We start from the raw sequence: 24,068 nt of genomic DNA, 5'->3' as shown, positions 1-24,068 counted from the left end.
TCTCTTTCTCTTCATTATTACACTCAATCGACGCACGCAATCGCACACAATGATTCGAAAAGTAAATCTTTGTCGTTGATGGAAGCGCCATCGTGCAAGCACTATTCATTGCTTGGACATTAAACTGCGAAATCGAGTAATTATAGGTTAACAAGACATGTATTGGACATTAAGTAGTCACGGTGGAACGCGGGGGATTTGTCAGATGCAAGTAGTAATGGATCGTCAATGTCAGTCGAGGCGAGGTTATAGCATTGGGATTTAGCAGATGGCAAACAGTAACATGGAACGTATCGCGGCCTGTCCTTCCTAGTTAGTGCTCATTCGTCATTAAAGGATTCCTTTACAATTATCGCCTATCGAAAATCCACGCTCGATATCCGTGCTTAGCCACGAATGGAAATTCACTGTCGCCGTTGCGACGTTCAACGAAAAGACTGCAGGCACCGGTTGTAATTATAAACTCGCATCCGATAATTTAAATTTCACCGTATAGGATTAACTGCAATTTAATTCCGTAAAAAAAAAAAAAGAAAAAAAAAAAGTACTTTGATGTAGTTCGCCTTTGCATCGAAAGCTTTTCAGTTCGTTGGAAAATATATTCATTTCATACTTTTCGATCTCTCTCTCTCTCTTTGCGGTCTCTAACTTATATTATTTTTATCCGCGTATAAATTATCGGACTATTTGCTAATTTAATGAACGAATAAACTTATTTACTCTATTAACGCATAACGCGAATTTCTTTTTTTCTTTTTTTTAATATCGTAATTATAAATTTTTAAGAATAATGCTTTATACAGCAGAAGATTTGTTTTATACAAAATAAATTTCCTTCTTTGTTGTAGGTAATTCTATTTTTTATTTCAATTGTAAATCGTTGAATTTTGAAAAAAATGAAAGTATTTATTTTCAAAATGAATCTAGATTTTCGAGTTAAGAAAATTTTTCTTTTAAAATTACGCGTAACATTAATGAGGTTGTAAGAAAATATTTTTTTAAGGAAATGTAATACTCTCATCAACAGCTCGCGAGAAATGTTCCTCTAATTTAAACCTTGCATTTCCATCAACTTTCGAAGCACTATCTTGACTTTAAAATTTCTGCTTCAATCCGTGGCTCTATTTAGAAAAATTTTTTCCAATTCTACAATCAGACGAAATGACGTTGTATAGAATTATATCATTCAATAATATTTTCTTATTTATTATTGTTTAGTATTTTACAGTGTTAACAATAGTTCAAAATAGATTTATATTAAAATCTCTTCATATCAGAGTATAATATAAATATGTGAATTCTTTATTTGAATAATTAGAATTATAGAAACATTATCTCTTTATAAATTAAATTCAATAAATTAAACATTGTTTTATAATCAAATTGAAGTTTGAAAAATAAATATTGATCTTAATAATTATTTTCTGAACATTAAAGTTCCATAATCGATAAAAAATATTTCTTTCTCTTTAAATTGCAAGATAATTATTTTGTTCCATACTGTGTGAAAATAAATATTATGATATAATTAAATATTCCTGTTTGACTATAAGATCTTTCCTCTTTTGTGACCAGATCTTCAAAAAACATTATATTATTTATTTAAACAGATAATATAACATTAAGTCATTTCTAACTTTCATAATTTTTTTGACAGCAATATATCTGCGATAATTACTGAAAAGATTTAACATGATCATTAATCACTGCTTGTTAAATACTTCTCATTCCTATTCTAATTCCTATCACGAATCATCCAAAACGGAAAAAAAAAAAAACAACAGCAGACAAATTAATTGCTTTCGATCATTTCTTTACAATCGTTATTGATAATATCTTTTATAATATTTTGAAACGTATTTTAAGTCTGTGAGGATTATATGGATAATAATCTAGATAAATTCTTAATTGCTCGACTTATCAACAACTTGCTTTTCTTTAAAAAAGAAAAACAATTTGATTACAATTGTAATCTCTCGTATCAAAATACATTTAACGGAATTATACCCTCGTATGAAAGTTGAATTTTTCCTCTCGTTGAAATTTCTACTTCAACGGTCGAGCCTTCTCTGTTGCCTTTTAAGAAGTCATTTCTCAGCCTCTCCGGTGGCTCGTAAATGCCGTTTCGTAACTAACGAAGCAGCAATGCTGCTTTTATAAAGATCGTGAACACCATTACCTCATTCCATGAATATAAACTAAGCGAAAGCTGCGTTACTTGCACGGCTATTCGAGAATAAAATTATTGGGGGAGGGGGAGGAGGAGGGGGGGAAAAAAAATACGAACATCTCGCAAATTTTGAAGTAGGACGACATTGGAAAAAGTCTGAGTGAACGGTGAAATGGTTGTCCGATTATTTTACAGACCTTCGTCGAAGAAACTACGAGAAAACAATCGCCGTCTGTTTTCTTTAGTTGCATGCTCGATCGGACGAAAAATTGCTCCGCCAGACTGAGAAATTGTATCGACAGATTCGTGGTATATCCTTCTCCCGCGAATTTCGACAGACGAAATAGAAAAGTATTTGCCAAAAAGTCACTGATCATCCTTTCTTTCATAACCATAGCTCGTTCTTTTGGTTCGCCACAAATGCATACCGTTTTTTTTTATAGAAATAAATAGAAATTGTAGAAAGAAGATGATAATAATGATAAATTAGAAAAGATTTTTTTATAAAATATATTTATACAGATAGTAATTATATTATAAATATAACGCCTGTATCTATATTATAGATAATAATTATTGAGTCGATAAGTAAAGTTTGGAGTATATTTTGTATAAAGGCGCGTAATTCATTGATTTATTGCTTTATCAATAAAAAAATGAAAACAAAACATTGACAGTAGACAAAAAAATAGTTAATTATTCTGTGTTATTCTATTGCACAATACATATTATACGGAGAACATAAATATACATTTGCAATAAATTTTATCAGTTTATTTGATCAGCAAACTAAAACTTTCACCAAACAATGCATAATATTTTGTTATATCACGCGTAATAATTCAAAAGTGGTCTGAATTTGTCATGTCTCTTTTGTTACAAGATTTTCAATTATAATTTATAGAGGAAACTCGGGTAAACGAGTTAACATCGTTGCCAAAACATTTACAAAGTGCGATAATACAAATAATATCTTGAAAGAGTTTATAGAATTGATTATTAAAATTGTCAGCATTTTAATTTTAAGAAAATGTGATATAATTTTCGATTAAACTTAATAAGCGCAATTTTTACGATCTCTCTCAAAAACGACAAAACGAATAAGTCGGAAAATCATTCTCCTGTATAGAAATTTCGACAATTTCGAAACGATCCTCACCTTAATCCTAACTGTTTGATATCCGTACGAGCAATACGTGGGCCATTTCTTATTTAAATTCGTTCCATAAATCATGCTCCTTCTTTACATTTTCAACGATTGAAATTGTCGATGCATTATATAGAAAATCGATATCGAACACGGTAGCAAGGTTAACCGTGTTTATCGTCGAAACGTCTAAATCGATCGGAACGAAAGGATGGGAAGAAAGGAGCACACTGGATAATAAGATTTAGAATGCGTCATTCCCATGTTTCCACGGATTCCGCACACGCAAAATGTGTCTACTTTCCACTGTATTTTCCAATGAAAATATTCCGGGATATTTGTGTCCTCCTCTCTGTCTCCGGCCCGCATTTCGCCAAACTATGTTGCGCATTCGTATCCGTCGATATCCGCCTTGTGTGTACATTTTCGAGCAAATATGTTTGAGGAACGAGTCTCGAGAGAGTTGCGAGCCCACGTGGGAAACGATTGCGCGTTTCGGGGACGATGCTCGAATGGCAAATGGTTGACTGAATTTAACCCCCGTTGAAATGACACCAATGCTTTCTCATGTCTATTCTATCTATAATCAATATAGCTTCTTCTGTTCATTTTTCTATTTTTTTTTTTTAACGTTAATTAATTTCTATTCAAACTCTACGAAAATGTTTCGCATTTACCTTTTTTTCAATGGTAGATAGATGTGACAAAGAGGATGATTTGTACATGTTTTTTCGTACAAACTTATGATGATAGGTTTTTCTGTGACTAGAAGTCCATAAATTCTTCTTATTGAAAAGTTATGCTACCAAAAATACGATGATACACTTTGTTCTCTTGTTCTATATTGTAGAACATCGATTATCCAAATTCTAGAATATCGATTATTTAGTTATCTTAATATAGTACGAACATATATCCATTTAGATAATACGAATAGATTATACGTATTTACCTATCTAATAACGTACATTAATTACTTTGAATAATCGATGTCCTATTATACAGAGTAAGATGTGTAAACGTTTGTGCTATTCGTTGATAGAAGATATAGAGATTTTTTTTTTATTTGTATATTGATTCATTGTAGTAAATACATCTATTGATTCTAATTTCCTTTCAATTAAATTTACAGTAAATCAATAATATATCGATACAAGATATATTAGGTGTTTAATAAATAATACAAATATTGAAAGGAAGGTTACACTTTGAAATGAAAATATTTATGATTGTAAAAGATATTTATACGATATTATCATAACGTGTATATATTTATTAATTAAATGTAAATATATGATATTTTATATCAATTTGTAGTATTTTTTTTATATTTATACAAAAATTTGAGTTGAAATAGAATAGAAATGAAATTAAAAACGAAATATAGAATTTTATAAAGAAAATATTTTTACAACATATTTTTTGACTTTGTGTTATATGATATTTCAATTTTATCTTTATCTATACGATTTATTAGTGAACCTGAAATATCCTATTTATTGCATACGAGACTTAAATAATATTAAAATTACAAGACAGTTGAAGCTATTCGAGATTGCACGCTACACATCGTCTAGTATTGCAAGGATACCCAATTCTGATTCTGATTGATTGGAATTAATTGATTCTGAGTCTCTCGAACGAGACTAACCGAATTATCGACTATGTCTCCCTATCGAGACTATACTAAATCAACAATGAGTGGACTTTGCCGTATGGCCGCATAACTTTACTAAACTGAATTACTGAATTGAACTCAAGTTGAATCTTTGTCTGAACTTCGTTTTCTTCTACTGCAGGAATCAGTTTCTTAGTTGAGAGTCGAGAGTCTCTCTCCAAGATCTTTTGATTAATCAGTTTTCTTAAAAACAATATTCCAACTTTTGAGAAATTTTCTCTAGGCCTGACAATTGGCTCTCGTGCCTTCAATTACTTATCCTTTGACAGCGCATGATTCTTAAAGAATCGATTTAGAAATAATGTGTAACCAGATACAACATAATGAAAGAATGCTTTGCTAATTTTAGTTCTCTCCATAGAGTTTATCTGTAAATATAAGTGATTTCTTTTCTGCTTTATTTTTAGTTATGTTAAATATTGTAGTAATATTTTAAATATTATATTCCCAACATTTTTTCTACTGATTAGGAAGTAAAATGACAATTTTTTTATTTTCAAAATTTACAATGATAATGTCATGATTTTTTTTTAAATTAATACCAATTTTTTGTTTTACTTTGATACTATGATAATATAATAATCAAATGGATTCAACGGTCTATGTAATACGTGATACGAGTATGCTTCCATGTTACATAAGATTATAATATAACATATGTTAATATATTCATAGAATATCTTTGGTGAGTATATTCTATATAGGATTCAGATCATTCAGATCAAATGCAAAAGTTGCAATACAAAAATGTCGGTCGAGGCTTATTTATTAAGTTATAAGTAATTTAAGTTTGCGTTGGACGAAACGAGGCGAGAACAAAATACGACGACAATTTAACAGAACGATCTTATTCTATTTCGTTCAACGAAAAATAAGTCAGTAAGCTTTGATTGACATTTTTCTATCTTAACTTTCACGTTTATTTTCCTTTTTAAAGAATTTTTCCACGAGTAGATCCACATAATGCATGTATTATATTATACATTGATGTATGTACATTAACGAGATACATTTCTGTACAGACATGTATATTGAAATATGTAAGTTTTAATCAAATTCATACAATTCATTATCAAATTTTATTAATCAAATACAATTACGAACAATTACAACTGTTTGAATTTAAATCAGTATACATGAATACAATTCGCATTATTATTCACACTTTTTATTTACTAAGATAAGGAAAATTCGTCGATTAAATTGCGTCATTATGGTATCTCGTGCCAAAAATATATATATTGAAACAAGAAGTCACGATGATGCGGATAATGGGAGGAGATAAGAGAGATACAAAGCGTGTTCGAATCTTCATTCCTTGGGCTATTATACAAGCGGGAAGACACGTGTATGTAATATTCTTTTTCATCCTTCTTTCGCATAAACAACGTGACGTAAATCGCGAAGATCAGTTTCATTATTTTTAACAAGTTTTTTTCTCTCTGTTTTCCCCTCAAGAGAAATTTATCATTCGCCACATATCCCCGGGCTTGGCAGAGGCTAAAAATCGATATCCTCTTGATCCGCTTAACGCGACATCGCCAGCTTAGCCACGAAATCTCGAGATATCCTCTAATGATAGACTGTTTTATCACGATAAAACCGAGTCCCTGTTTCCCGCGTAAGATCACGCACGTCGAGGGCGTTGACGCTCGCTCAAAGAGAGAACTTACAGAGTTGTTTACAGATTTTTCGATATTCGACGACGTATCCCGGTTTTCGCTCACAAACTCCTTTAACAAAATCCTACGGCTGAATCCAGACTCCTGATTGGAAGTATCCTTGCTCCCTTCCTATCCTGCTGCCTGTCTATCCGTGGTATTCGGCTCCTTAACTTTTTCCTCGCGCTGCAGAGGCGGAGAAAAGGAAGTCGTATCTCGGGACCTCGTAAATGAACGTCTCAGCCTCCGCTTTCCACATCCGTTTTACGAAGTAAATAATAAATGCGACGCTCGCCCCTCTTCCACCATTCTTATTTACCGTGTTTTTTCGCCTCTTTTCACCGTGCACGCCGTTTATTATTTCGTTCGTTTCGTAGAATTTTCTCTTTTTTCGAATTCGGAATTCAAGAATTTCGGTTTTCTTTTTTTTTTTTTATCAAGTTGATAACAGAAGAAAATTAAATTAAGTCAGGTCACTCTTGGGACTTGGCATGGCCTGGTAAGGGTGCGTTGTCCTTTATTTCGAACGGAAGTGAGAAGAACTCGTGGAACTTTTAATACGATTTTAATCGAGATATTATGGCGGCTTAAGTTATCAGCAGATTGTGGATTTTTATGCAAAATTGTGGTGTTTAATGGAACGAAGAAATTGTTGTATGATCATTCTCTATTGTGAAATTTAATCTTTCAGATTTTCGTGGAAAAGATTATTTCTTCTCTTATTTCGTTAAAATTCATTTTGACATTTTAGATTATATTTTCTTTAATCCAATCAAATTTCAAATCTAATTCAAATTTTCTTATCCAAAATTATTTTCACGTAATAGAAACGTTTTATTCGCCGGAGTGAAAATTAAATTTATAAAAACAATAATTTTTTAAATTATTCACCGTCCAAATATAAATTTATTAATCAGATTTAGATTTTAACAGCTCGAATATTACAAAAATTTTTATTCAGAAGTTCGAATGAATAGCAAAAAGGAATTTTACTCCTACGTTTTATTCCGCCCTAGTTTTCAAATATTCAACTAATACGCGGGAAATATCGTGTATTATTTAAAATATACACCAAAAAAATATTTGAGATATTTAACAATATTATATTTATTATTTAACAGATACATATAATGGATGTTCTCTTTTAACGATTAATTCTTCGATACAATTCGTATTGACTAACAAAAAGGCGATTTTAAAAAAAAAAAATAAAACAATCCGTGTGCTTGAAGTAACCATAGACGGAGTCGGACAATTATTTAATAGAACAAAAGATGTTCGATCGATTTACAGAATTGACAAATGGCGCGTTGCAGAAACACTTTTGAAGAGGATAGGTCGCGATTCCTTTTCGGCTTCCTCTACTTCCCATTAGAGGGGTGGTTCGTTCAATATCGGCGAACTCCGAGAATTTCATTTTCCGGTGGAAGCTTGCCAGCAACACTCCCACGCTCAATGTCGCGTGGCTTAAATACACCCTCCGCATCGTCCACAGGTTTTTACCCTCCGTACGTCCCTTTTTTCCCCCCCGTATAAATCGAATCATCGGGAATCGTGATGGTGTAAAAACGATGAACTGTGCACGAGTTCGGTGTGAATAACTTATGCAGATTCCAGTTTTCAAAGCTTGGAAGGAAGATGATAGTTTTTTAGGAATTTAGGTAAAATTTAGTTAACGTGAATTTGGAGGATAAAATATGTTATATGAGCCGTTCTAATTTCTTGGAAGTATTATAGAATTTTATATGGAAATATTTTCTTTAAAATAGTCAGAAACAAACGATTCTCTTTTGTTTTTATTAATAAATTTTTCCAGGTTCGAATTTATCCAGGTGTTAAGAGAATATGTGATTTCGTGGAATTTTTGTTGAAAGGTATTCTCGTGGGATAGATAAATTTAAAATCTTTTAATAAAAGTTTCGTGGAAATATATTATTTTAAAATGCTTATTAGAACGAGTTCCTAATAAGATAAAATTACCAAATATATTTGTAGAATAAAAGATAAATATTGCTGTAATATTTATCGAATCTTATATTATCTGATGATAATTTGAAAACTATTTTCGCAAGTATAATAATTACTCGATGCTTAATGAATTAATTGTCTATTTATTTACATATCAAGCATATTCAATTATATTACACATCGTAAATAGATTAGATGAAATAACAAGTGATTCTAAAAAGAAAGAAGTTGAATTGGAATTCAAGTAATCGAATCTATTTAAATCCATTTCTTTCTCGTGAATGATAAAAATTGCCACATTTATATCGTCTTTTTATCGGCCCTTCACAATGTTCCATGCTCAAAGCGAATAACGCATGGGGCTTTTCTCGGCAAATTTATCACCGGTGCTGTTTGTAATTTCTTCTAATAGAGTTTGAATACAAGAGTTATTGCATTCGGTGATGAAAACGGAGCTGTAATTGCATTGTTATTAATGTCGTTGGAAAATTGTGACGCTAATTGTTGCAAAGGTGCAAGGTTTGCTTACTGACTTCATAATAGATGCGCAGTATTAACAGTGAGGTGTGAAAACGAGTTCTTCGTTTCACCTTTCTCTCTCTCTCTCTCTCTCTCTCTCTCTATTTTTCGTGCAAACTCTCGTGAAAAGGGGAAACGTAGAGTTGAAAAAAAAGAAATGTTTTCGAGGTGTCGAAACGTGTCACGGCGAGAGTGGAATCATTCTTGTTTTCATGCTCATGTTGAATTATATGCGTTATTGGAAGAAATTAAGAGTATTTTGGTTTATTCGCACGTGAAATCCTCCAGTTTTAAATTCGTCGACCAGATTTCGCACGATCAGTTGATTTCGATATTTTTAATCGATTATGAATTGCAGGAGGGTATATGCTCAACGAGCGTAATTTTAAATCCGTGTTTCGTTTTAAGAATGGGATAAAATCTTATGCCAATTATAGATAAAAACATTATTTTTTTAAAAATTAAAAAGAGAAACGCAGAAGTAATTAAATTAATATAATTTCTAAGATAAAGCTTAAATTAGATTAAGCTTAGGATTAGATTTAAAAATGAAAAAAAAAAAAAAAAAAAAAAAGAAATATTCGTTGAAAATATTACGACAAATCGTAATTAATGTTCGCAAATTTTTTTGTTTTTAATTTTATTCTCAAATAACAATAAATAAACGTGGTATAAGCATAAATATAATATTTACATAACGTTTTCATCGTGCGTATGTAAATATTTTTTGCCACACTTTTTGCCATTATTTAATTCACCACTTAGTGCAAAAATTTATGTGCATTAAAATTTGCCAACTGTATAAATAGTAAAAAAAACAATTAATTCGATAAACTGTTGTGAAAAAAATGTAAAAAGAAAAAATTTCTTTCGCTTCACGATGCGTGAATATTAATGTGAGTCACGTATTTTGCGAAACAATATAATTTATCTATTTACGTTCTACCAGCTAGTGGTTATCTAATCAGAGACTAATGAAATGATGACATTTGTATAAAAAGCTATGTTGTGTTATGAAAAATTAGGAAGAGAAAATTAGAATAATCTGTCTTATCTTATACAATTTCATATATTTCATTTTAATTGATATTTCTCTCATTTCTCAACAATTTTTCCAGAAAAAAAATAATGAACAAAAAACAAGAACAAAAATTAATAAAATTCTTTTATAAATATTAATGCAAAAAAAAAAAAAGAAAATTAAGAAATATCACCAAATTTGTAACTTGTTATCAAACATTGCGTGGTAATAATTCACAGCTATCGTCTTGGAAGCGGATCGTTTTGCGAAATGACTCGCTTTAAAATTTCACGATTAATATAATAAACGTGAGAGTTTTGTTTCTCGTTCGTTTTAGTTAATTATACTTTATTATGTTACTGCCAACTGTTTTTCCACACCATTGAAACCTTTTGCCTCGTTAAATTCACGAATAAGAGAAAAAAAAAAAAAAAAAAACATTTAACAGAGTTTCCACAGACAAAAGGTTAATTAAATTTCGAATTTTGTTTCGATCCCTATCGGGGAATCGGATGTGTCCCCCTATTTTTTTCGATGATCGATTCGAGCCGAGACCGGCCTCGTCGGAGGGGGCGTTCCGTTTTCTTTGTGGCGAAAAACAAAGTGGCGGGCTCGACTCGGCTCATTAAGTTGGTGTTTGACATTTCGGTTATCAAAGGGAATTTCGAAATGAGAGGAACGTCTTGGAACTTTTAGCGGGGCGGATTTTCAGACAAAAATGTCGGCAAAGGAGGATTTGAAAAACTTAGACGAAGGCTTTTCATCCGTCGTGGTCGAGGAAACACCTAGCATTGAACCAGTTCCCCTTTGCCGTAGGAAATTGCGTGAAATGTACCGAACGTTTTAATGGTACCTGAAATATCAAAAGGAATATTGTTTAATGTGATTCGCGAAGGAAAAATCCAGTTCGACGTTCGTCAGGGAAGTGCTTTATTCGATCTCGACGATTTGCAAGGGTTTAACAAGGCGGAAGAAAAATCGGAATGGAAATTTTCTTTGACGACAGGCGGAGGCTTTGCCTCGTAATTCTCCACCTGGTTCGTTAATGTAAAATGATGGGTGAAGAAATGAACGGGACAAAAGTAGAATGAGAGCTTTCAAGACATTTACGAGAGAGAGAGAGAGAGAGAGAGGATTGCAGTTCAATTTGCGGGTTATCACGATCGACACACGACGATTACACAACGAGGATACAACAACGATTTTACGAATTCGAAAATTTTCCCGAAAACGTGTTTGCACCATCCGAAAAATGGCAATAACGTCAATCACTCGATACCGTTTACCAAACGTGAATGATTGCGATGATTGGGACCGAGTTATATAACGATTCGGGTTATAAATTTTATTTACAATGTTTTATTCTCGCCTCTTATCCAACGTTGTCGATACGATTTCGATATTATAGGAATTAATATGGAAAAATTATCGTTAATGGCCGTGGACGGGATGAATAAACAATATTCCGTTTGTGCTCTCGTTCCTGCTAATTTATCGCGTCGTTGCAGCGTAACCAACTTTCCAACCAGCCAACGGTTGTAGTAAACGTGTAAATAATACATAAACGTTTTCCTCCATTGTGGTATTTCCGTGTTAGTGATCGAATATGTAAACCGAGTTTAATGCAACTGAGAAATTATATTACCCCGCCATTTACCCGATCGATATCGATGGGGGTACGTATTAATTAACACTTCGTATTAATTAACAGATGGTGGTAAATAGAAATCATATCGAGCAAAAAGGTTTATCGATATTTTGCGATTATAATTACACGTGTGGTGGCGATAAAATTAGGGAATAATTCGACAGTTTAATCGAGTAATCGTAAAAATTCTTCTAAAGTTGGAAACTTTATGGGATTTCGAACAATATCGAATATTTATGAAGTAATTTTGTAAGGTTAACGAATAAGTTATCGGGCAGATTCCCTCGTGTTTTTCGAATCTTTAGCTTTATCGACTTTTGCAGTCAAACCTTCAGCTACGATTAATCGTGGGATCAAGTAAATCGCAAGTAGATTAATTGATTTTGACAGTATAATAAAGTTTCAAAGAATTTTGGAATAATTTATCATCGAAATTTTTGATGTCAAATGTAAAAAAAAATATGATGCGTTTTCGATTTTTCGTGGTTAATTTATCGTGATAATTTAAAATATGAAAAATGTACAATTATTCTTAAGGTTTGTTCAAATCTCTCTTGAGAGGGTTAACAGATTGGTTTCGAATTTTTTAAAAGTATTTCAAAGGGAAGGGGCTTTTTATTTTCACTAAAAGCTCATCACGACAGAAACCTTTATGAATTCAAAAGTGAAAAAAAACAAAAAAAAGAGAATCTATTTTTAAATAGAATTTTAAATAGTTTTGAAACTTCAAATATCTACCTCATTAGATATTCTCTATTCATTTAAAGTCAGTTACTTTTCACGGTAGTTATTTTTGTGCACAATAATGGATTAATAAATAATTACTTAATAACCATTCTCTTTATTTTCTTTAATTTGCTTCAAAAAAACATTATTTTTAAATAAATGCAAAAATAATTAGAATAATTATTATCTAAAATTGTAAAAATTTATAATTCTATTATGATTCTATATTAAAACGCTAACAAACAGATCTTCGAAACTTCCCAACGCTCATTCTGATATTCGAAAAGTCGATGATAAATGCATATGAAGATTTAAATTTTATCATCAATCGCAACTTACACATTAAAGATAATCTTCAATCCCAAACAATCGCTCTATTTACTTTCCTTCCGCTAGTAGGGTAAACTTAACAACAGTGGAGATCTTCATTTCCGGCCGCATCGCTGTTCTCGAAACAAGTGAGTGCTTACAGACTTGTGCAGAGATCCCCTCCCGCCAACTTGGATAGCTTTCACGACTGTGAAAATAATTAGGGATTCTAAGCTATTGCACAATAGTATTAATTGTACAATATGTATAGCAGTCTCGCCAAAGATTACCCGAGGGATCCTCGTTAATTCTTCCAATGTTACTCCTCCAAGTATCGCGTGGGAAGAGAATTGTTAAGACATTTAATAAAAGGATGTAAAGTGGAGTTGCGAGAGTGTCGTTTTTAAGAGAAACTTAGAGTACTTGGAGGACCTTTGGGATTCTATATTTCTTAGAATATTTCGGCATGGAAACGTAATCTCGAGACGACATTTTCCAATTGACAATTTTCTACACTCGTAAAAATTTATTATGAAATCGCAGATCCGTTTTCTTCGGAATACGTACTTTTATGCACTTTTGTGTATTTCCTCTTCGACTCAACTCGAGGAATTTTTCTTAAATTTGGAGAGATATATATAATCAGATGATTCCTTGCGTGTAGAATTGTGATTATTGATTATTATCAGTTAAGAGTTTCTACGTTCTTCTTATTTGTAACAAGTTGCAATAAAAATAAATTTTACTTAAGCTATTTCTATTAATTCTTATAATTATTTTCATCTGTTATCGATATTTTAACGATATTATCGATATTACGTGCCTCATCGAGGAACAAAAATTGAAGAAAAATCAGAAAACTCAACTTTGCACCTTGAATTGATAGAATCTTCGAGCTATTAGATCCTTTCTTTTAAATTGTTTCTCAACTTGAACTCCCAATCTTTATTAGCAATCTCAAAGGGGTTAACACGAGGTCCCTTCTCTCCTCAAAAAGGGAGATCGGACATCGCAAGAATCTCTCCCTCGATGTATGTATTCATTTCGTTGATTCGAGCTGCTTCGATACGGTGTCGAATGCAAAAGCGTATCGACGCTCGTTTCGGGTCCTTCTCGGGTGCGCATTCTTCCGGAACTGGGTTAAGACCCGAATTAAATTTTCCCTTACCGTCGGCTGCGAAATCCTGTTCGTTTGCATCGAAGGTGAAACGAAATTTCCGAACCGCTGGCGTTGAAACGCGCCCCGGTGAAACACCACCCTTTCACCCTGGTAACGCGTTTCCGACCGACGAAGCTGCCACGTTTAATCCGAACAGGATCGCTAAACTTGACCCTGCGAAACGAGACCCGTTAATCGATGTCCCGGAGAAAACATATATACGTTTATAGATTATGGCGTTTATATTACAGTTGAAAGTTTTCTCAAGTTGAGATACCGATCACTCGACCAGATTTATACAGGGTGGTGAAAAGAAAAATGTAACAAATCGAAAACTCGATTGTTTATTTTTTTGTTTTCGTGTTTAAATCGATGATTGATTGATTGTTCATTGATTATTCTCGCATTCGATGTACATATCTTGGTGGCAATTTTTCACGGATATTTTATCGAAATTGGACGCAGCACGCAAATAATTCGAAAAAGAATTTTCGAAAGAGGTCCAAGTGGAAGAAGTCATTCAATCATGATGCTGATATAAAACAAAAAATGATTATATCTTGAAAATTGTCGAGATTTCGATTTGTGTTTATTAAGGCTTTTTTTTAGAACACCTTGTATATTATTGTGGAAATCATCTTGATTTATTATCGAAGAATATGTCGGTTTTATGTACGGTTGGATGATATCAAGAAGAGGAAAATCTAATTTGAAAGAGAAAGAGAAGCAATTATCTATCTGTATGTCAGTTGTTATGAAAGGGTATTAAGATAGTAGATAGTAGATAGTAGTAGAAATGAATTAAGAGATAGAAAGAAATTCTTTTGTTTGCAACAATTTTTATTTTCTTTTTAATATTTCGAGGCAATGTCTCTCCCTTTTTAAATTGCAATTTCTAAATAATTTGTGATTTCTCTAAATCTATAATTCTCGATTGTAGAATAAGATAAATTTAACGAAGAAAATATATTAAAGAGAAGTATTTCATAATTTTAATTTAATATTTCAATATTTCTTTTAATACAAACTCATTTTTCATGATATCATGTTAATTGATCATAAAAAGCACATTTTATTATTAGTTTTCTGTAGTATGTAAATATCTATTCCATCTATAATTTATAAGAAAATGATTTTATAGCAATGGAATGATTTTTGGATATAAATTAATGAATTAAATACGATGAAATGTTAAGATACATTGATTAATACATTCAAAAAATATATTTGATTTTTACATATGCTTTACTAAGTCTACAAAAAAATTAATCCATCCAACTGTATGAATCATTTTTCACTATAAATAATAATGGTAAATCAATTTATCATTTTTAAGCAAACTTTTAAACGAATATTGTAATATTGTCACGTTTAATTGTCCTTCCATTTTTTATTCATGTAAGAAAAATAGAAGGAAAAAGAAGAAATGTGATTGTGTATAAAATGTATAAATAATTTTATAATAAGATACAAGATAATAAGTAATCAGATTTATGATCAAAAGATAATGATTAATTGTTAATGAAAACTAAAGTTAAGGATTGAAATCAGTATTAGGAATTCGGTTAGCAATCAGAGTTGGAAGCAATCAGTTAGTCTATACTTGGTAATCAAGTAGTATTCAGATTCATGTTAGTCGGTTACTGATCAAGCAGGATTAATTAATGTAAGAGGAGCTCGTTAGGCTTTAAACAATCCTGATTGATCAACAGTTTCATAAGTTGTAACGGTTTGAAATTTATTTCAAGTATTTATACAGATACTTAAAACAACAATACGTTTCAGAAATATGATTGCAATACAATGATATTATATAAATAAAAATAATTATTTGTATTTAATAATAATTCGTAAATAACAATATTATTAAAAAAACGTAAATATTATAATTACATATATATTATTATATCAAGATACTTTTGGCTTAAAACATAAATTTAATCTAGAACATAAATAAAAATTCAAAAAGAAGCGTACTTTATCATATCTTAGTTTATCATAGTTATAAATTTATCATAACTTAGTTATAAATACTTTTATTTTTTAGAATTTTATAAGATTGTACGATAAGAATTAATTGTGTAAAAGAAAAAGATATCAAGTTTATAACTGTGATATTAAAAAAGTAAATTTACGAATCGAACTATACTTTATTATGAAAATAGAATAAATCCATTTCTGGTAAAAATTTAAAGAAAATGAAAAATTTATTATAATTTGGCATGAACTTTTTACTTGTAAATAATTTCCTTATTATATTTTAAGATATCAATATTCTTTTATCAATATTAAATTCTTTAATTGGCATTGAACGTTCGTTTATTTTGAAAGTGGAGCAAGTCCACTTTTCGTGATCTAATTAAATACCGAATAAAGCTAAAGAGTAAAATTGTGTAGTATACAGGAAAAAGTCGTAATGAAGCCCTAGTTTTTTTATTGTTATTTCAAAATTAATGCATTTAAATGATTTAAATTTGATTTTAATTTGATTTCCTTTTCACATACGTATAAAAAGAAAAACATTTAATTACAAATATCTGTTTAATAAACTTGATATTATTATTATTTTTCTTACGAAGTACGAACTATGACATTACTAATATAAATGTAAGCAATAGTAAATGTAATGTTACAAATTTTTTTGTATCAAAAATTTTTGTGAAATTTATTATTACAAACTATCTTAACTAATGATATATATATAAAGAATTAAGATTTCACGAAAATGTTTAAAAGACTGAATATAATGTTTGAATTATATCTTTTTCATTTTGCTAAACAATATATTCCAATATTAAATTACAGATATCACTTTAATATTGATTTCATCGAAGATTTCCAATTTACCAGCATTTTCAACATTATCTCCTTTTCCTCTACAAAAAGAACAAATTTATAACATTTTACAATTACATTTAAATAAACAAAATCTAATCCAAAATCTATAATAAAAGTAAAACAATTGAGATTAAATAATACTTTCTTATTCTTACACAAAATATTTACTATATATATCCTGTGCATATAAACAAAGTTAATTTTAAAATGAATTTACACATCTGTCCATCTGTCCATTCATGGAAAGTGAATTAAACTATCGCTATTCTTCAATAACATTTTTAATCTCGATCGAGAGATGTGCATCGAATACAAGAAAGACCAGATTTACATCCTGATAAATGATTCAATCCATCTATCCATCTATTGATCAATACGTTTACATTTAAAATTAACATATTTACGTTGTTTTATGAAGTATACACAAGCATTTCAATCCCGAGATCGTAAAATAAATACGAATCGGACGAAAGCTCGAATCGATGGTCTAAATCTAAATAATAGAGAGAGAGAAAGAGAAAGAGAGAGAGAGAGAGAGAGAGAAAGAGAATCAGAACTGGATTCGAATTAGAATCGGCGCGAATCGATCCGGCGGAAGATAAATCACCGCCAGTCATTTATAGTTTTATTGGGCCAATTTTTCTGTTGTCTCGTTGCTTCGTCCGACAGAACGAATATAAATCCAATTCGTTGTCACGAGTCGTTACGTTGCTCGCTTCCCTCCGAGAGAGAAATTCGATTTCGCGTTTCGATCGACGAAACGTTAACGCCGATTAAACCTCGTAAACTTCACACCCTCCTCAAGAATTATCTTGTCTCACCTCCTTCTTATTATCTTTTTTTTTTTTTCCTATCTTTCTCTTTTTCTGCGCAGACGACATAGTCCACGATAGGAATTGATGATCCGCTCTGGCTCGACAACCCGTCAAAATTGATCGATCGAAGGATCGATTACCGGAAACAGACGACCAAAAATGTGACGCTTGGTGTGCGCTCGACGGCTCGGGGCTCGAACAGAGAAGACTGGACGACTATTGGGAGCGTGACGTTGGATTGACGGTGAGTGTTATCATCCCCGGTTATCCTTCCCTCCCCTGGAAAAACTAAAGAACTTTATTAAATTGCCAATCATTCCTTTCGAAACCGCGTTTCCAACCTCCTCCTCCTCCTCCTCTCCCTTTCAATTTACAATCCCGCTCGCTTTAACCTTTATCGACTGCATATTATCGACATTTTATTATTGCCGTTCATCACATCCTAAAAATTTCAGTTGCTCGCGACGAACCGTCAACAATTTCACCGATTTCATTCATCGATCCTTCGTCCAATTTTTTTTTTAATACAGTGTGTATAACATGAATATCAAGAAGCGTGGGGATCGAACAGTCAATTCCTTTAATGTATTCACAGTTTCGATGCGCAGAGGAAATATATTAGGGGATTTGACGCAGCCGTACAGCTTTTAAGCTGTATGGAATGAAATTTAATGGAGTAAAATTAAACGGTATCGAGTAGATGTTTGATTTGTGTAAATAAATACGAAAATTGCAAAGTCATCTCGCATCGATTTTATTCTTGTTATTTTATACAGATATGTGTTCGATGTTTTCATCAATGATGTTGAAAATCGATCGGTTTCTTTTACACGATTAATATTAGATTTAAAATTGATCAAGTAGAGATGTGGAGAATAGGAAAAAAGATATTTCATCCGATTTCGATATCTTCGTTTTCTCGGTGTTGTAAAAGTTGAATAAGGTGTTATTAATTTTTTCATGAGTGGATGCGTAAAGTTCATACGAAAGTCAACTTTGTTTCCTTAAGTGAATCAATACGGCTCTATTCTCTATAAAAAAAGAAACATTAATTCATATATGTCTAACAATTAATATTCTATATACGAGAAGTTTTACAAGATTGAAATTGAAATATCTCTTAAACTGATAATTTTTAAACATACAAGAACTCTTTTACATATGAAAAAATAGAATCAATATGTTTCTCTCAACATCATTTATCTAAAACAAGATGACTTTGAAATCTTAAAAACATGTTTCCTAATCAAATAGATCCCCATCGATTATTTAAAGTAACTCGATAATAGCGTGAGTTCAATTTTAAGTTACACTATGAAAGTTGGCTTCCAATTCCATTCCAATTCCAATAATGGTTCGATTGTGTAATTTATTATTGATCATCGTGCTTCCCTAAAGCCTATAAAATATCGTTTTCGTAGTTCTTCGTCTAAATTATAGTCTGAATTTCGCGTTTCCATCCCAAACAAGGCAAAGACGAAGAGAAGAATATTAAGCTTCAACAACTTCAATTTCATTGAATATAATTTGGATTTCGAACAATTTCCTTATCGTTAGTTTCGCCCGATCGCACTTGAATTATTCAAAAGAATCACTTGATACAATTAAGATAATCAAGATGAACAAGGCCCTCGTCACGCGACAATATTCTGAATGAAATATCGTAACTCTTTAACGCGCTATGGGTTAAAATCGGTTGTGAAACCGACACGAAACGACATTCCACGCTTGCTTCACAATCCCAGAACGGAGATGGAAGTTGCTCTTTTTTTTTTTTTTTTACAACTAGATGATTAATCACCGAGAGTTATTTCATCTCTCGTTGCCGCGAAAAACTCGGCTGGTTACGTGGCGATAAACGTTCGAAATGAAATAAAATAAGATAGAATAAAAGCAGAGAGGACAAAAAGGAAAAATCGTTTGTCGCCCGGTATCCCGTTTGAAAAATCCTCTTGTTGTCCGGCCGCAGCCGTGGCCATTAATCGAAGCTGTAATTGGAGGTTTAATTCGTCACTTGGAGCGTGTATAATGGGGAGCGGTGCATATTCGATGATTTAAATCGCGGAACACTCGTCACGGTAACCCCTTTATCCGCCCTATTGTGCAGTCAATTGTCTGTGCTCTGTTTTACGTAAAATACGTTTCTTATTCGCCATACATTATTTCGACATATTTCTTTTTAATCGTCCCGGTGTTATATACACGATAAAGTGGAGAATCGGGGAAAGAATCGGATTATTTTTTAGTTTTAGCGAGAAGGATTCCCTTTTAAATCTTCTTCCCCCTTTTTTTTTTTTTTAAGCTAAAGATTTTGAAGGTTTTAATTTTTCTTATATTATCGATCATTCTTGTCTTATTATTTAAATTTATTAATTTTTTGAAGAAATTAATGTAACGATGTGAACACAATGTTAATATGCAGAAGAAAGTTACTATTGATGAGAATAATAATTTTAATAAGTGGCTGATCTTGAAGAATAATCGATTAAAAATTATTTTAGCAGAAATTGAATATTTAAATGTATAGGATACATAATCTAAATAAAAATCTGTAAGTGAGTATAATTCATAATTAGAGAAGGCAACTTTTATTCTCCATTAGAATTCATACGTAGCAGAAAACGAATTTTTGTTGCATACTACGCGTCGTTCCATTTCATTGTGCAATTTTCCCTGGAACACGAATTGTTCTCTATTAGAAATAACAAAAAAGAAAGAAAAAAAGAAAAAAAAAAAAGAATTTTGTCCTCGCGTTACGCATTCCTCGATGCAATTTTCCTCGAAACACGAATTCTCGAGGCACGTGTCACGTGTTAAATATTAATTCCTCCGTTGAAAAGTTCAGTTAATTCGAATAAGAAAGTTCAATTAGAATTTAAAACGGAGAAAATAATTAATATATTATGTAAAAACGATCGAATAATAATTTAGAAATAATTTTATTCAAAATGAGGATAAGGACTTCTTCGTTTCCTCGAAACCTTTCAGCTTTCTTCGACGATTTTCCGCGAAATTTTTCCGGAATCACGAAAAACTGGTGAAACAGTGGCGGTAATCGCACACGATCGGGTTTCTCTCTAACGTGGCTCGGCTCTAACGGCCCTCGAAAATTTCGGAATAGTTGAAACCGTGACCCGGTTCACCGACGAAGTCGATGTAACGTACGAATGCTCTCTCATGTTCGAGTCAATTAAGCTTTATCGATTGCCTCCGCGACAAAGACAAACCCAGAACCCTGCTCGAACGTTTGATGTATTCCCTGGTCAAGCTCGACATTTATTCTTACTTTATTAACACGAGTCGCATCGTGTTCTCGAATCACGATCGCCGTTTCGAAAATTCATCCGTTTATTGATTGATGGATCGTTCCGTGAAAAGATTCGAATAAAGTTTGCCACGTGTTATAGTTTGAACGCTTGAATTTCGATTAGGCTATTCGAAATCTGCTTTAATGACCGGCAGGAATAGCGAGTCTGTTGAAACAATGGCGATTCGCAAAATGGTTTATCGCGACTGTGACAAATGGGAATCGTGTTAATTACCCGTCAGAATAGGGGATTAGGGTTAGATAGGGCGAGGGTATCGAGGAAGGATTTGCATCTTGAATTATAGTATTCTTGAAACGAAGGCAGATGTTTTTCTTTCTTCATATAGCACAGCATCATAAAAGTGGTCAATCACCATTTTCGATAAACATAATGTAATTTTAAAATTATATTAAATTTCAAATAAGTAGGTTCTTTTTCTGTGTCATATATTGGATAGTTCATTTGTCACCCAATTAATTGGTAGTTAGCTAATTTTATTTGTGTTTTTTGAAAAATTGTCAAATTTGATTTTAATTGAAAACAAAGCTTCAAATGAAAAAAATTTTTGCGATTTGTGGTTGCACGTAGAATCATCTTTTCTTCCAATCGATTGTTCGCGGGCCACTTTGTATAAAGGACTATTGATTGAAATATCGAAATATATAAATGAAATATTGAAGATATATAAATTACAATTTGGAAATTTAATTAATTACAAATTAAATTAAATTATAAATATATCAAAATGTCAAAATGTCTTATGAACAAGGTAATTCATAAATACATATCCTTCCAAGGGATGAATCTGAAATAAATAAAAAAAGTAATATACTGTGTAATCTTTAATTTTCGAGTCAAGAATGATTAAAAAAAATTGCTATGTTTTATTCTACTATTCTTGAAGATCTTCGTTAGATCTCTATTTTTTGAAATATTTGATGTCTATTCGAAAAATATAAATGTCTATTCTTTTGCACAATATTAACTATTTAACAAATTATAAATCTAAGTTATAGAATTTTCTTTTACAATTCAACAATGTATATCGAATAAGATAATCAGATTACTTATCACTTGCAAAAGAAAGTATTCTAAGTATTTCTAAAAAATTCTAAAAGTTATGATACTACAAGGTAGTATCGTTAATTATTTATAATTTGGAAACTAATCTACATATAAGATATAAGTTATCTGGGAAAATAAATTAATGATGAGCATGAATATGAAAATTGTAAATAAATATGATAAATATTTTATTAATGAATTGATTTTTTAATAAATTGTGGTTCTTTATTAATGAATAAATAAAAACAATTAGAAATGCATAATTTATTCATTACAGCTTTCATTATTGAAAACTAGATCAAAGATAAATATTTGAAATTCAAAATTGATATTAAATATTATATATTTCGGTAAAACTGATAGCAAACGTGGTATTTTTTCGTTTATATTATAGTTTTAAGGTGATTTAATATATTAAGGATTAATTTATTAATAATAATTATGTTTATATTATTCTCACTCAGAATTTAAGATATTTATTCAAAAATATTTTTATTTTCTTTATCACTTTTGACAAATTTCTTTTTCAATTATTGGATTTAAATCAGAATTCTACGAAGCTTATTATTGTTTTCAAAAAATTTCACTTTTTATATAATCTTTAGATTTGTCGTATAAAAAAAAATCTTCCAAAATCGAATTAATTTCCTTTCGATACCTATTATTTAATTGCTATCAATTTATCATTAATAATTATTAAATTGTCTAATAATTCTCAATTATACCCATATTTTATGATCATTTGTACATTACATCATTTTACTTTCTAAAAGCTTTTTCTCCGTTTTTCTCCATACGCAATATCATTTATTATCATTTGATATCTTAAACTTTGATTCAACACTCCGTACAATGTTTCTTCAAAAGTTCATCGGTTCGTTTAAACGTTCACATGCAAACTTTAATCGATTTTCAGCAATGATTTACTTGAAAGTTAAAAATTTAACTTATTTTTCGAGATGATTGTACATTCACATTACATTTTTTTACTTCAACTTCATTTATGAAGTATCTCGACATGTATCTCTGAATCACTTTATACAATAATAGGACGAGAATTTCGAGGAAATTTAAAAACCGGTTGAAGAAAGTCACGTAATTCGTCCAACGAAGAACCGCTTTGAAGGTTGGTCTTTAGCGTGAGCTTTATCGCGAAAAGCAATAAAGAAACCACGAACAGGTCAACGTATACTTGGTTTTCTTCGTTCTATATTTATTTTGACTCTCTCTCTTTCTCTCTCTTTTTCTTTCCCTTTATTCGACAGTCGAAAAAGATACGCAGTCCTTTTATACACGTGTATATACATATATATATATATAACATATATAATATATATACACCATTCCGTGAATGAGTATGCGCCTTAAAGCCTTGCCCCATTTTTATCCCGGATGCAGTGTAATTCTCCTTTCTGATTCTCGTCTTCATCTTTCCCTTTCTGATTCGTCAACTTTTCATTTTCCTCGTGAGGCGTCGCTTATCTGATTCAATATCCTTTTCGCGGTTAAAGTTGGGAAAGTGGTGGAGGGGGGAAAAAAGGATGGATACGAGGGTGGCGGGAATAAATTGAGTTTTTAAAGAAAATATGTGTGAAAGTAGAAGAAAAGTGAGAACGAACGAAGTGACGACGGATCCGCGTTTTCGCCTAAGATTCTTTCCCAATGCACTCTCTTCAATTGGTATTATTTTTCAATAAAATTGATCTATTGTGTCAACGTAGAAAGTGATTCGTCGATAAAACAGTTCGTTTCCGGTTCGACGGAAAGTATATTCTCCCTTACAATGAGAAAAATCTCGATTATTACATATTTTTATTTTTGCCTTCTTCTCTTGTCGTGTGATTTCATATGATAAGGAAAAGAAAATGGAATTTTTTTCACAGAAACAACACGAAGGAAGAAAACGTATCCTTAAAAAGAATCACCGTGTTAAAGGATTTTAAGCGCTACAACTTGCGAAGTTGCATCCATTTTTTTCCCGCGGATTCTTTCCATTTGGTGTGGTTACTTTAAAAAACGTATCCTCTCTCTCTCTC

The 24,068-nt window shown here is 31.3% G+C and overlaps 1 protein-coding gene across 2 annotated transcripts in view; it reads left to right on the top strand.

Annotated features, from left to right (window-relative positions):
* The window catches only part of Oct-TyrR (Octopamine-Tyramine receptor), an 89,197-nt gene that overhangs the window by 20,569 nt on the left and 44,560 nt on the right, over positions 1–24,068 (top strand). For both annotated transcript variants that reach the window (XR_015295003.1, XM_012492604.3), the window contains exon 2: positions 17,719–17,903. The gene's annotated coding sequence lies outside the window, so the exon portion shown is untranslated. The remainder of the gene's footprint in view (positions 1–17,718; positions 17,904–24,068) is intronic.

This window comes from Apis florea, unplaced genomic scaffold, assembly GCF_048593485.1.
Source record: "Apis florea isolate Af1SG1 unplaced genomic scaffold, ASM4859348v1 contig_3803_pilon, whole genome shotgun sequence".
Classification (NCBI taxonomy): Eukaryota; Metazoa; Arthropoda; class Insecta; order Hymenoptera; family Apidae; genus Apis; species Apis florea.
Note: the sequence above shows the minus strand (reverse complement) of the source record. Positions and strands in the feature narration are given on the sequence as shown.